General features: G+C 37.7%; 1 pseudogene across 1 annotated transcript; it reads right to left on the reverse strand.

Annotated features, from left to right (window-relative positions):
- Positions 1-11,271: 11,271 nt before the first annotated feature.
- Positions 11,272-12,085, reverse strand: LOC306645992 (cyclin-dependent kinase 2-associated protein 2-like; annotated as a pseudogene). The gene has a single exon. The product of its transcript is annotated as a cyclin-dependent kinase 2-associated protein 2-like (transcript).
- Between the last annotated feature and the right edge of the window lie 1,303 nt (positions 12,086-13,388).

Consider the following 13,388-nt stretch of genomic DNA (forward strand, 5'->3'; position numbering starts at 1 on the left):
TTGCTTTGGAATTGCCTAGGATTCAGAAACCTACTTCCTCTGAAGCTTGCTTTCTCCTGCGAATTTCTTCAAGTGGGACTAGCGATGGGGGACGGGCCTTGAACCACATGAATCAAGCTAAATGACAGTGTGTTCCCTGATCTGAATGCAGGATGACTTTGGGGTGATAGACTTCATTGGCAAGCCCTTTTTAAAAGTTTGAGCCTCACTACTGTGCCCTGTGGTATCAAGGTATTTGAATTAACTTGTTGATTCCAAGTTTCACCTCCTAATATCTAGGTTTATGTATATGGAAATACTCTTTTCTCAAGAAGTGGATTTTTGTCTTTGGTGCTTCTTATTTGATGGCTGCACCTACTATCAGCCAAGGTCACTACCATCACAGGGTACACCTAGAGTTTTCACTAAAATTTACAGTTAAGTTGCAACAGGCAGAATCCAGAGAACTTCTCTGTCTGTTGTAGGCTGGTAGCCAGTGTTGACTGCCAAATATCTGGACCAGAATTTCACAAGGATCCTCTTAGGACATAAAGGTTGTCTTGCTTACTGTCTAGTCAGTTGGAAACTTTATAGTTTATTTTTTTAATTAAAAAAAATTTTTTCAGTACTGGGAGTTGAACCCACTATACCACTGAGCTACCTGCCTAGCCCTTTTTATTTCTTATTTTGAGGCAAGTTCTCACTAAATTGCCCATGCTGGTCTCAAACTTTTGATCCTCCTGCCTCAGCCTCCTGAGCAGCTGGAATTACAACTATGCACCACTATGCCTAGCTTTATGTTATCTTTAGTTAAGACCAGCATCTCTGTTGTTTGCTTGATGTCATTTCTATGCAATCCTGTTACTGAAGAAGCAGTTTTAAACTTGTGAACCCAGCTAGCATGATCTGCATTCATCTTTGACCAGGCCTTAGTAAAAAGCCAATGGCCCTACTGTGAAACCAGCCTCATTGTATTTCATAGACTACTGAAATGAAGCAGTTGTACATGGCTGTACATGATGTTCAGAATGCTGTGAGGTACCTAAGCCAGGAATTTTCTTCTTAACACAGAATATGAACATCCTGTGACTTACATTTCTTACCTTTGACTATATTAAAAAAACATGAAGAACTGTAATTTCAATCAAGCTTCATGCCTTCCGCGTTTTCTAATTCATCATTTAGTTTTTTTGCTACTATTTGTTACAATACCACTTCTTTTCCAAATTGTATTACATCAGATACCAAATTGTGAATTTCTTGATTTTCATTTGCATAGTCCCTAGCATGACACAGTCTCCCAGCCTCCTGCTCTCTGCATCCTAAACACAGAGTATTATTATACTTAGTAATTCTAGTTTGCCAATCAGACCCCTCCTGAGCAGCAAACTGGGAGTGTTAGATATGAGTAAAATCATTCACTGGATGGATGACCTTGAAGTACAACTAAATTTATAAAGCTGTGGCTTCATAATTTCTAAAATGGAGATAACAATGCCTGCCTTTTCACTTTGTAAGCTAATTGTGTTGGTTATGGAGAGAAAGCCTACGTAAGCGCCTAGCACAGTTTTAGTTCAATAAATATTAATCAAAAGACTTAATTCAGATCTTAGCTAATCCCATTTGTAAGTTCCGTTGTGTTCTCTGTTTATTAATGTAACCATTTTATTTATCTCTTCTAGGTTCTTCCTTCATCTCTGTGATTCTTATTTTATTGACTGGATGTCTGCTATTGACTTGGGTAAATTTGACCAGTTCCTAGTGGTTTACTGCTCTTGATAAATCAGGAATACTTATTAACCATTACTTGTTCTATGCTTTAAGCACAGTTCCTCATTCTATTTTTTAAAAAGTATGCACACACACAATCTGCTTGGATTTTTACTATGATCGCTTTGAATCTAAAGATCCATTTGGGGGAGTTGAAATTTTTCAAAATGTTTTGACTTCTGATATGGCATATCCATGCATTTATTTAGCATTTATCTCAGTAATGGATTTTTGTTTTCCATGTTGAGATATTGTACATCTTCTATTAATTTTTTCCAAGTATTTCTAGTTGTTTATTGTTTTTGATATTGTGAAAAATGGTACCAATAGGGTTCTTGAGGTAACATCTACATACAGTAAAATGCAGCCTTGGTAGTGTTTGTCTATGAGTGTTGACAAACACACACACACATTGTATACCCTCACAAACAAAATACAAAACTATTCTGTCACTCCTCAAAATTCTCTTGTGCCTCTTTACAGTAAACATTTCTCCTGTCCTGATCCTACCCTTTATAGCCACTCATCTGTTTTCTGTTCCTACACTTTTCCCATTTTTAAAATGTCATATAAATGGAATCATAGAGTGGGTAGTTTTTTGAGACTGGCTTCTTTCACTTAGCACAATATTTTTGAGATCCATTCATGTTATTGCATGGATCAATACTACACTCTTCTTATTGCTCAGTAGTATGTTTATCCATTCACCAGGGTAAGACACTTGGGTTGTTTTCAGTTTTTTTTTTTTAATTCTGAATAAAGCGGCTATAAAATTTCATGTATGGGTTTTGTATAAACATACATTTTCATTTCTATTGAGAAAATATCTTATGAGTAGGATTGCTGGCTGTATGGCAAGTAATATGTTTAATTTTGAGAAACTGAAAGTGTGTTTTCCAAAATGGTTGCATCATTTTACATTGTCACCAGCAATTCAGGAGTCCTGCTGACATATGGTATCATCAATTTTTTTTCAGTCATTCTAACAGTTGTGCAATAACAGCACAATGTGGTTATAATTTGCACTTCTGAAATGACAAATTTTGTTGAGCATCTTTTCATGGGATTATGTGTCATGCATGTGTCTTCTTTTTGTTCCAGTATTTTGACTCTTTTAAATTGGCTGGTTGGTTTTCCTATTTTTGAGTTTTAAGTTTTTTTGGGGGGAAGAGGTACTAGGGATTGAACTCAGGGGTACTCAACCACTGAGGCACATCCCCAACCCTATTTTGTATTTTATTTACAGACAGAGTCTCACTGAGCAGTTTGGTGCCTCGCTTTTGCTGAGGTTGGCTTTGAACTCTCGATCCTCCTGCCTCAGCCTCTTGAGGTTCTGGGATTACAGGCGTGTGCCACAGTGCCCAGTAAGTTTTAGTTTTTAAAAAATATTTTCCACACCTTGCATGCACAAGGCTGTGGGTTCTAATCCTCAGCACCACAAAAAGAAAAATATTTTCCAGATACAATTATTTTATCAGACATGTATTTTTTGCAAATATTTTCTCCTGTCTTTAACTTGTCTTTTTTATTTAACAATGCCTTTCTAAAATAAAAGTTTTAAAATTTTTCATTTATGGATTGTGCTTTTGGTGTCTTCTTTGTGAAAAATTAGCTTAATTCACAGTTTCAAAGATTTTTCTATGGATGTTGAATTGTTTCAGCATTATTTTTAAAAAAGATTATCTTTACAGTGAATTAATTCTCTTGGCACCTAAGCCACAAATCATAACTTTGTGTATTTTTTTAATTGGGTATATCTATAGACTATTCTGTTCCACTGACTTATGTGTAAGTCTTTCACCAGTACCAGACTTTCTTGATTAATGTAGCTTTATACAAAGTCTTAGAATCAGTTAGTGTGCATCCTCTAACTTCGTTCTTAATTCAGAATTTTTTGGACATTTCTAGTTATTTTTTTTTCTCAATTTTAGAATCAGTTCGTCAATTTCTACAAAAATTCTGCTTGGATTTTGGTTGGGATTATGTCAAATTTATCAGTCGGGAAACTGAGGTCTCATTCTATAGTAAGCTTTGCTCTAACCCCACACTCAAACCACTGGTTCCACGTTCCTACCTTTATGGTATATGGTCAGTTTCTGGAATATCTGTAATCTAATGCCACCTCTCCATTCCTTGGCATTCTCCTTATAGTGCTTCATCTGTTCTTTTGTTTATTTTTTTCAGTTTCTAGTGTTGCATATTCTTTTTTTTTCTTTCTTTCTTTCTTTCTTTCTTTTTTTTTTTTTTTTTTTTTTTTGCAGTGCTTGGGACTGAATCCAGGGTCCTGTACTTGGTTCTAGTCTTTTCTCTTTTTATTCTGTTCTATGTAATCTTCCATTAGTATGCCTAAAGACTTTCACTAGTTTTCTCACTTTGTAGCTAGTGAAATGTACATTATTAGCTGAGCATTTTGAGGCCCTATATTCTTCAACTATTGTTCCTTTTTTTACCACATTTCATAACACTCCTTTTATTTTATTCTTTGCTTCTGAAGAAAACTGAACTACATGGTGTTCCCAGGATTTCTACCCACCATGATCTTATCTTTTTTTCCTGGAAATCCTTCCATCCTCCCCACTCCACCATCTACATTTATAGATTCTACATATCCTTTAAGGAATAGTTCAAGATCTAATTCTGCCACACCTTTTCCAGAATTATTTTCTAATTGAAAATAATCTGGGGACCAGATGTGATGGCAAACCCCTGTAATCCCAGCTGCTCAGGAGACTGAGGCAGGAAGAACACAAGTTTGAGGTCAGCCTCAGAAACTTAGTGAGACTCTGTCACAAAATAAAATAAGAAACAGGGCTTAAGTGACTAAAGAAGGTGAGGTGGAGAACAGGATTATTGAAGAAGAGGAATTCAAGAATTGAGACATCTGATGTTAGGTAGATGGATCATCTACATGGACATTAACATTACTAAGAAAGAAGAAAGAGAAGATAACACACACACACACACACACAGAAGAAAGATGTAGACCCAGTTATATATTCCTATGACATTATGACGAGAGCAACACACACTATCATTTTAGAAAATGCACATACACATACACTTTCGACCAAGTAGTATTCAACCCTTATTATCACCCCATGGATAGATCTCTAGACCAGTTGAACATTAGAATAGCTTCTAACTCCAAAATTTAAAAGTTTTCTACAAGAAGTTTTGCTATATATCCTTATCTCTTATCCATGCATGCAGGCATCAATGTGACTAATCACCGCTTATTCGTGCTTTGGTTCAATATTCTTTTTGGAAGAATCTTCTGTGAATGAAGTGACAAAGAAATGTGTTCCCTCATTTTTAACGGTAGGGGGCACCCTAGCATTTCCAAACTTAATGATGGAACTTGGTTGTGCACAAGAGCTGCAGCCAGCTCAATAACACTTTTTGATATAAAGAGGACGCTGAACTAGAGGAAGGAGACTGTTTACCACCGCACATTGCAAAATCCAGGGCTATCCAGGCAGTTTCTACTTTTCTTACGTAGTGGCAGTCATTAGAATAATTTCAGATAGGAAGATCGAGGGGAAGTTTGGATCATGAAGTGGCATCTCTTAGTAAAGCAAGTAAAGCAGTATGAAATAGTCAAGTGAGACATAAATAAATATCCAAATATTCTCACCTAGCTTATGTCTCTACAGTGTTCAGGAGAGCCTTGTTAATAGTAAAATACATTAAACCAATAAAACTTTAAAAAACCAGTTTCCTAGCCCAGGCAAATAAATTTAATATGTTTTATTCACAACATAGCTAACAAACCAAGAAACTTCTTGGAAATATTATGTGAGCCAATAAAGGGTAATTTTATTTTATGTAATAACCACTTATGAAAACTCTCTGTGGTTTGAATGAAGAGCTGGGCTAGTTAGAGGTTAACACCCCAATCATAAACTAACAAGGAGGATAGACTAGAAGGGCATTTCTTCTATGATGAAACATTTACAATAATAACCTTGTAAAAAATAATGGGATCTATTTAAAGCTCATTTATTTCCCAGCTAAGTGGCAATTTCCCATCATTCAAAATGCTAATACTTCCTCCTGAAACCCTAGGGATAATCCAATTCATGTGTGTTCATTAAAAAAACCTGGTTAAAATAAGCAGGTGATTCTGTTTTAATAATATCTGTCCTGCCAGCAATAAGACAGTCTCAGCTGAAAATAAATATATCAACAAACAGATTTTCTTTAAAGCACACAGGGTCTCATATCATTCCCAAATTAGCCAATTAGCATGATGCTATTGGAAGAGCTAATTAAAAAGTGCATTTAGACTAAGAAATGTTTCCTGAGAGTAATCTGGAGCGTAGAGCTCTTATTCCACCTGTAATTACTCTGCTTGATTTCCTGCTCTGCAGACAGAGGTGAAGGCACTTCCACCTGGGCAGAGGAAAAGACTATTCATTCTTTCTTGGTGTGAACTCAAAGATTGTATCAATACCTTGAACGCACCAATATATATTTATCTTTTTAAAAAGGCACTCCCTCTCTGTAATCTAAAGTTCCTCCATTCTTCTCACCACAGACATCATTACCCTATGTACATGTATGATTACACGAATGGTTTGAATCTACATTGTGCACAACCATAGAAGTGAAATGCTGTACCCCATTTGTGTACAATGAATCAAAATGCAGTCTGTAAAAAATAAAAATAAAAAAAGGCACTCCCTATTCCTATTCTCTACATTAGAAGGTGTTTTCGATTAAGGTTAAGAATGCCTTCTTTGGGCTGGGGATATAGTTCAGCTGGTAGGGTACTTTACTTGTGAGTACAAGGCCCTGGGGTGGGGGGGAAAAAGAATGCTATCTTTGTGTAGACTTTGTGTAGAGATTCAGCCTGTGGTTTTTTCCCATTGGAAATATTTTCATGTTTAGAATTTTTGGATGATGGTAAGATCATCAATTCTTGCAGTAAACATGTCTCTCAGAAAAACAGAATTTTGCTGGGAGGAGGTAGGTGTTGGGAAGGACAAGAGATGAATAGGCCATTCATGTTGAAGATCCTCCATACTGATGCCTTTTACATTTTCATGTGCATCTACATTACCTGTAGGTCTTGTTGAAATTCTAATTCTGATCCAGTAGTCCAGCGTGTGGTCTGAGAGTCTGCATTTCCAAAGCTTCCGGGTGAGGAATCTCACTTTGAGCCACAAAACTTTAAGCTTTCTCTGTGTTTCATGAAGCTCAGCTCACAGTTCATGCTTCTAGCATATAGATTGTTCACTCTCTTTTACTGTTAGTGCGTGTGCTCTTTAGGAACTATGTCTGTTTAAAAATAATGTTTTTAAGGACTGGGGCAGAGCACTTGACTAAGGGTTTGACCTCAAAAACAACAACAACAAAACCTTTTTATTCTAAGATGGTTTCAGATTTGTAGAAAAATAGATAGTCCCCCACACCCAGGTTCCCCTAAGTTGAGCTTAAAATGTTATTCAGATTCATTGGTTACAATGAATGAAACAAGGTTGATATAGTATCAGTTAAACTTTATACTTTATTCACATTTCCTTTTTTTTTTTTTTTTTTTTTTTTTTGGCAGTGCTGGGGATAGAACCCAGGGCCTGTGCTTGCAAGGCAAGTACTCTACCAACTGAGCTATCTCCCCAGCCCCACATTTCCTTCATTTTAACCTGGTGTCTGTTTTTCTGTTCCAAGTTCCCATCCAGGATACCATATTACATTTAGTTGTCTTATCTTGTTGGGCTTCTCTCACATATGACAGACACTCAGGTTTTCCTTGTTTTTGATGACCTTGACAGTTTTGAGGAGTACTGGTCAGGTATTTTGTAGAACAGTGCTCAACTGGGATTTGTCTCATGTCTTTCTTATGGTTGGAATTATGCATTTTTTTTGTGGGAAGACTATGAGATAAAGTGCCATTTTCAACACATCCTATCAGAGACATGTACACATTGTCCCTGACTAATAATGGTTTGACTTAGATCTTTTGACTTTATAACAGTGCCAATGTGATATGCATTCAGTGGAAACTCTGCTTTCATTCTTGAATTTTGATCTTTTCCCGGGTTAGTGATAGGTAGGAAGATATTCTCTCATGTGATGCTGGTCAGTGGTAGCAAGATGCAACTCCCAGTCAACCTATTGTGTGCTGTGCTGGAGAGCTATGGTGTTCTATGGGTTAGTTGTATTAATTGCATTTTTTGACTTATGATATTTTCTTTTTTTTTTTTTCATTAAGAGTCATCATCTGCTTATCAGTGAGATCATTGCTCTTTTGGATTTTTGAGATTGGCTTATCTCACTTAACATGATATTCTCCAATTTCATTCATCCATTTGCCTACAAATTCCATAATTTTATTATTCTTTATAGCTGAGTAATATTCCATTGTGTGTGTGTGTATATATATATATATATATATATATATATATATATATATATATATATATCACAGTTTCTTTATCCATTCATCAATTGAAGGGCATCTAGGTTGGTTCCACAATCTGGCTATTGTGAATTGAGCCGCTATGAACATTGATGTGGCTGTATCTCTGTAGTGTGCTGATTTTAAGTCCTTTGGGTATAGGCCAAGGAGTGGGATAGCTGGGCCAAATAGTGGTTCCATTCCAAGCTTTCTGAGGAATCTCCACACTGCTTTCCAGAGTGGCTGCACTAATTTGCAGTCCCACCAGCAATGTATGAGTGTACCTTTTTCCCCACATCCTCACCAACACCTATTGTTGCTTGTGTTCTTGATAATCGCCATTCTAATTGGGGTGAGATGGAATCTTAGTGTAGTTTTGATTTGCATTTCTCTTATTACTAAAGATGTTGAACATTTTTTCATATATCTGTTGATTGCTTGTACATCTTCTTCTGTGAAGTGTCTGTTCATTTCCTTAGCCCATTTGTTGATTGGGTTATTTGTATTCTTGGTGTAGAGTTTTTTGAGTTCTTTATATATTTTGGAATTAGAGCTCTATCTGAAGTATGAGTGGCAAAGATATTCTCCCACTCTGTAGGCTCTCTCTTTGCATTGCTGATAGTTTCCTTTGATGAGAGAAAGCTTTTTAGTTTGAATCTATCCCAGTTATTGATTCTTGCTTTTATTTCTTGTGCTATGGGAGTCCTGTTAAGGAAGTCTGATCCTAAGCCAACAAGGTGAAGATTTGGACCTACTTTTTCTTCTATAAGATGCAAGGTCTCTGGTCTGATTTCAAGGTCCTTGATCCATTGTGAGTTGAGATTTGTGCAGGGTGAGAGATAGGGGTTTAGTTTCATTCTGTTGCATATGGATTTCCAGTTTTCCCAGCACCATTTGTTGAAGAGGCTATCTTTTCTCCATTGCATATTTTTGGCATGTTTGTCTAGTATGAGAAAATTGTATTTATTTGGGTTTGTGTCTGTGTCCTCTATTCTGTACCATTGATCTACCTGCCTATTTTGGTGCCAATACCATGCTGTTTTTGTTACTATTGCTTTGTAGTATAGTTGAAGTTCTGGTATTGCGATACCCCCTGCTTCGCTCTTTCTGCTGAGGATTGCTTTAACTATTCTGGGTTTCTTATTCTTCCAGATGAATTTCATGATTGCTTGCTCTATTTCTGTGAGGTACGTCATTGGGATTTTAATTGGAATTGCATTGAATCTGCATAGCACTTTTGGTAGTATGGCCATTTTGACAATATTAATTCTGCCTATCCAAGAACATGGGAGATCTTTCCATCTTCTAAGGTCTTCCTTAATTTCTTTCTTCAGTGTTTTGTAGTTTTCATTGTAGAGATCTTTTACCTCTTTGGTTAGATTGATACCCAAGTATTTTATTTTTTTTTGAGGCTATTGCAAATGGAGTTCTTTTCCTCATTTCCCTTTCAGCTGTTTCATTGCTTGCGTATAAAAATGCTGTAGATTTATGCGTGTTGATTTTATAGCCTGCTATTTTGCTGAATTCATTGATGAGGTCTAGAAGTTTTCTGGAGGAGGTTTTTGGATCCTCTAAATATAGAATCATGTCATCCACAAATAGTGACAGCTTAAGTTCCTCTTTTCCTATTCGTATCCCTTTAATTTCTTTAGTCTGCCTAATTGCTCTGGCTAGAGTTTTGAGGACAATGTTGAATAGAAGTGGTGAAAGAGGACATCCTTGTCTTGTTCCTGTTTTTAAAGGGAATGGTTTCAGTTTTTCTCCATTAAGAATGATGTTGGGGAGAAGGTGCTGGCTGCCGCGCTGCGGAGTGTGCTTTAATGGACAATGTACTGCTATGTATGCCTGAAGTACTTGAAATGCAAATTTGGGACAACTTTACCATCTAAATGCTTGGCTGGATTAAGCGCCTGATGAGGATGGTTTTTCAACAAGTTGGAGTAAGCATGCAATTGGTACTTTGGTCTGGAAAACCATATGGTTCATCTCGAAGTATTGTAAGGAAAATTGGTACTAACTTATCTCTGATTTAGTGTCCAAGAGTTCAATTTCAGCTTACCAGCCATGCAACAGAATGGAGTCCTAACCACCTGGGAGAGGATGCAGTGGTATCTTTTGCTGATGTTGGATGGGTAGCCACAGAAGGAGGAGAGTGTTCAACAATACTAAGTGCTGGCATGAACGCAGGGCCTTGCATTAAGCTAGGCATATATTCTACCATTGAGCTATACCCCCAACCAGAATGAAAGTTTTTAGATTCTTGATGCTTAGAAATATTGCAAGTAACTCTTTCCTTATACCAGGATGCTCATAGTCTAATGAGGAAGATAAGCATATAGTTGTCTCTTGTCCTTCAGTATCCTGGGGCTTTACCCCTGCATTTCAAAAATCTGTGGATGTGTAGTCCTTTGTATAATGTGGTATAGTATTTGCATATAAACCTATGCACATCCTCTTGTATACTTTAAATCTACATTACTTATAACACCTAATACAATGTAAATGCTGTCTAAATAGTTAGTTATTATGCTGTATAGTTTAGGGAATTATGACAAGAAAACAGTCTATATGTTTAGTACAGACATAATTAAAAATATATGTATTTTCCATCTGTGTTAGTTGAATCTGTGCATGTGGGACCTGTGGATACAGAGGGCTGACTGTATAAAAATCTGTAATATAAAGATAGTGAATAAAGTGAGACTGCAGACTAAAAAAAAAAAAAAAAAAAAAAAAAAAAAAAAAAGAATGATGTTGGCCATGGGCTTAGCATAAATAGCCTTTACAATGTTCAGGTATGTTCCTACTATCCCTATTTTTTCTAGTGTTTTCAGCATGAAGGGGTGTTGTATATTGTCAAACGCTTTTTCTGCATCAATTGAAATAACCATATGATTCTTATCCTTAAGTCTATTGACATGATGGATTACGTTTATTGATTTACGGATGTTAAACCATCCTTGCATTCCAGGAATGAACCCCACTTGATTGTGGTGCACAATTTTCTTAATATGTTTTTGGATACGGTTTGCCAATATTTTGTTAAGGATCTTTGCATCTATATTCATCAAGGATATTGGTCTAAAATTTTCTTTCCTTTTTTTTTTTTTTCCCCTAAATCATCCTTTTATTTATATAAAAAGGGAATATTTAGCAAAAGACACACTGAGAAAAGAGTCAATATGGCCCCAGAGACAAGGCAGGGAGGTGACAGGCCTTTTAAGCTCCTGTTGGGGGAGAAGGAGGCCTGGGACAAAGTGGTGAGAAGTAAGTGCAGTGATGGGGGCCGAGAAAGGAGAAGGCTCCAGTGGGATTGACACTGCTGGTAGGTCTGGGGTACTCGGTGACCTGGCAGCTCACTCTTGCAGGGGGAGGGGCCCAGTTAGTGCTGCCCACTGGAGTGAAAGACGCTCCCTGGTTCCTGGAGGGCACCCACCAAGGGACAAGACAGGAAGCCCAGGATAGGAAGTGCAACTTGGAGCCAGGGCCAGGGAGAAGCAGGTGCTCTGCAGTGGCCAGAAAGGTCCAGACGCTGAGGCCAAGGTGCTTCCTGTTACGTGCAGGCGTTTCTCTCTGTCTCCGCCAGGCACTCTCTGACCAGGGCCCGAGCATGGATGATGCCTCTTTTCAGGCGCTCCATGGCGCTCTTGCTACCAGTATAGGTGGGCCGAATCTCTTTACCTATCTCCTCTATGACCGAAAGCAGGTCCGTGTAGGTGCTCTGGGAGCCCTGCGCATCAGGTGGCTTCATCGCCTGCACATAGCCCATGGAGGGAGGGCCAAAGTCGTTAAACAGTGGTCTGAAAGGGGCAGCGGCTCCTGGCACCAAGCCCCACAGCGATGGGACACTTCCAGCTGTAGGTACCGGGGTGCCTGGCCCAGGGTGCTGGAGCCAGGGGTGCTGCTGGGGGCGGGAGCGATAGGTTTGTAGGACATCCCCAACTCCTGGGTGTGGCGGACGCCAGCTGGCCGCTCCTCGGGGCCGCTCAGCCGCACTCTGATTCAAATTTTCTTTCCTTGATGTGTGTTTTCCTGGTTTGGGTATGAGGGTGATATTAGTTTCATAGAATGAGTTTGGTAGGGTCCCCTCCTTTTCTATTTCCTGGAATACTTTGAGAAGTATTGGAATGAGTTCTTCTTTGAAGGTCTTGTAGAACTCAGCTGAGAATCCGTCTGGTCCTGGGCTTTTCTTGGATGGTAGATTTTTAATGGCTTCTTCTATTTCATTGCTTGATATTGATCTGTTTAAATCGTGTATGTCCTCCTGGTTCAGTTTGGGAGGAGCGTATGCCTCTAGAAATTTGTCAATGTCTTTGGTAGTTTCTATTTTGTTGGAATACAGATTTTCGAAGTAGCTTCTCATTATGTTCTGTATCTCAGTGGTGTCTGTTGTGATATTTCCTTTTGCATCATGTATTTTAGTAATTTGAGTCTTCTCTCTCCTTCTCTTTGTTATTGTGGCTAAGGGTTTATCTATTTTGTTTACTTTCTCAAAGAACCAACTTTTTGTTATGTCAATTTTTTGAATAGTTTCTTTTGTTTCAATTTCATTGATTTCAGCTCTGATTTTAATTATTTCCTGTCTTCTACTACTGTTGCTGTTATTCTGTTCTTCTTTTTCTAGGGCTTTGAGCTGTAATGTTAGGTCATTTAATTGTTGACTTTTCATTCTTTTCTGGAATGCGCTCCATGCAATGAATTTTTCCTCTTAGTACCGCTTTCATAGTGTCCCAGAGATTTTGATATGTTGTATCATCATTCTCATTGACCTCTAAGAATTTTTTAATCTCCTCCCTGATGTTTTTTGTTATCCATGTTTCATTCAATAGCATATTATTTAGTCTCCAGGTGTTGGAGTAATTTCCTTTTTTTACTTTGTCATTGATTTCTACTCTCAGTCCATTATGATCTGATAGAACACAAGGCAGTATCTCTATTTTTTTGCATTTCCTAAGGGCTGCTTTGTGGCATAACATATGGTCTATTTTCGAGAAGGTTCCATGTGCTGCTGAGAAGAAAGTGAATCCGCTCGTTGATGGATGGAATATTCTATATATGTCTATTAAGTCTAGGTTATTGATTGTGTTATTGAGTTCTGTGGTTTCTTTGGTTGGATTTTGTTTGGAAGATCTATCTAGTGGTGACAGCGGTGCGTTAAAGTCGCCCAGAATTATTGTGTTGTGGTCTATGTGATTCTTGAAATTGAGAAGGATTTGTTTGATGTACAGGGATGCACCAT

Source organism: Sciurus vulgaris (assembly GCF_902686455.1).
Source record: "Sciurus vulgaris genome assembly, chromosome: 16".
Lineage (NCBI taxonomy): Eukaryota > Metazoa > Chordata > Mammalia > Rodentia > Sciuridae > Sciurus > Sciurus vulgaris.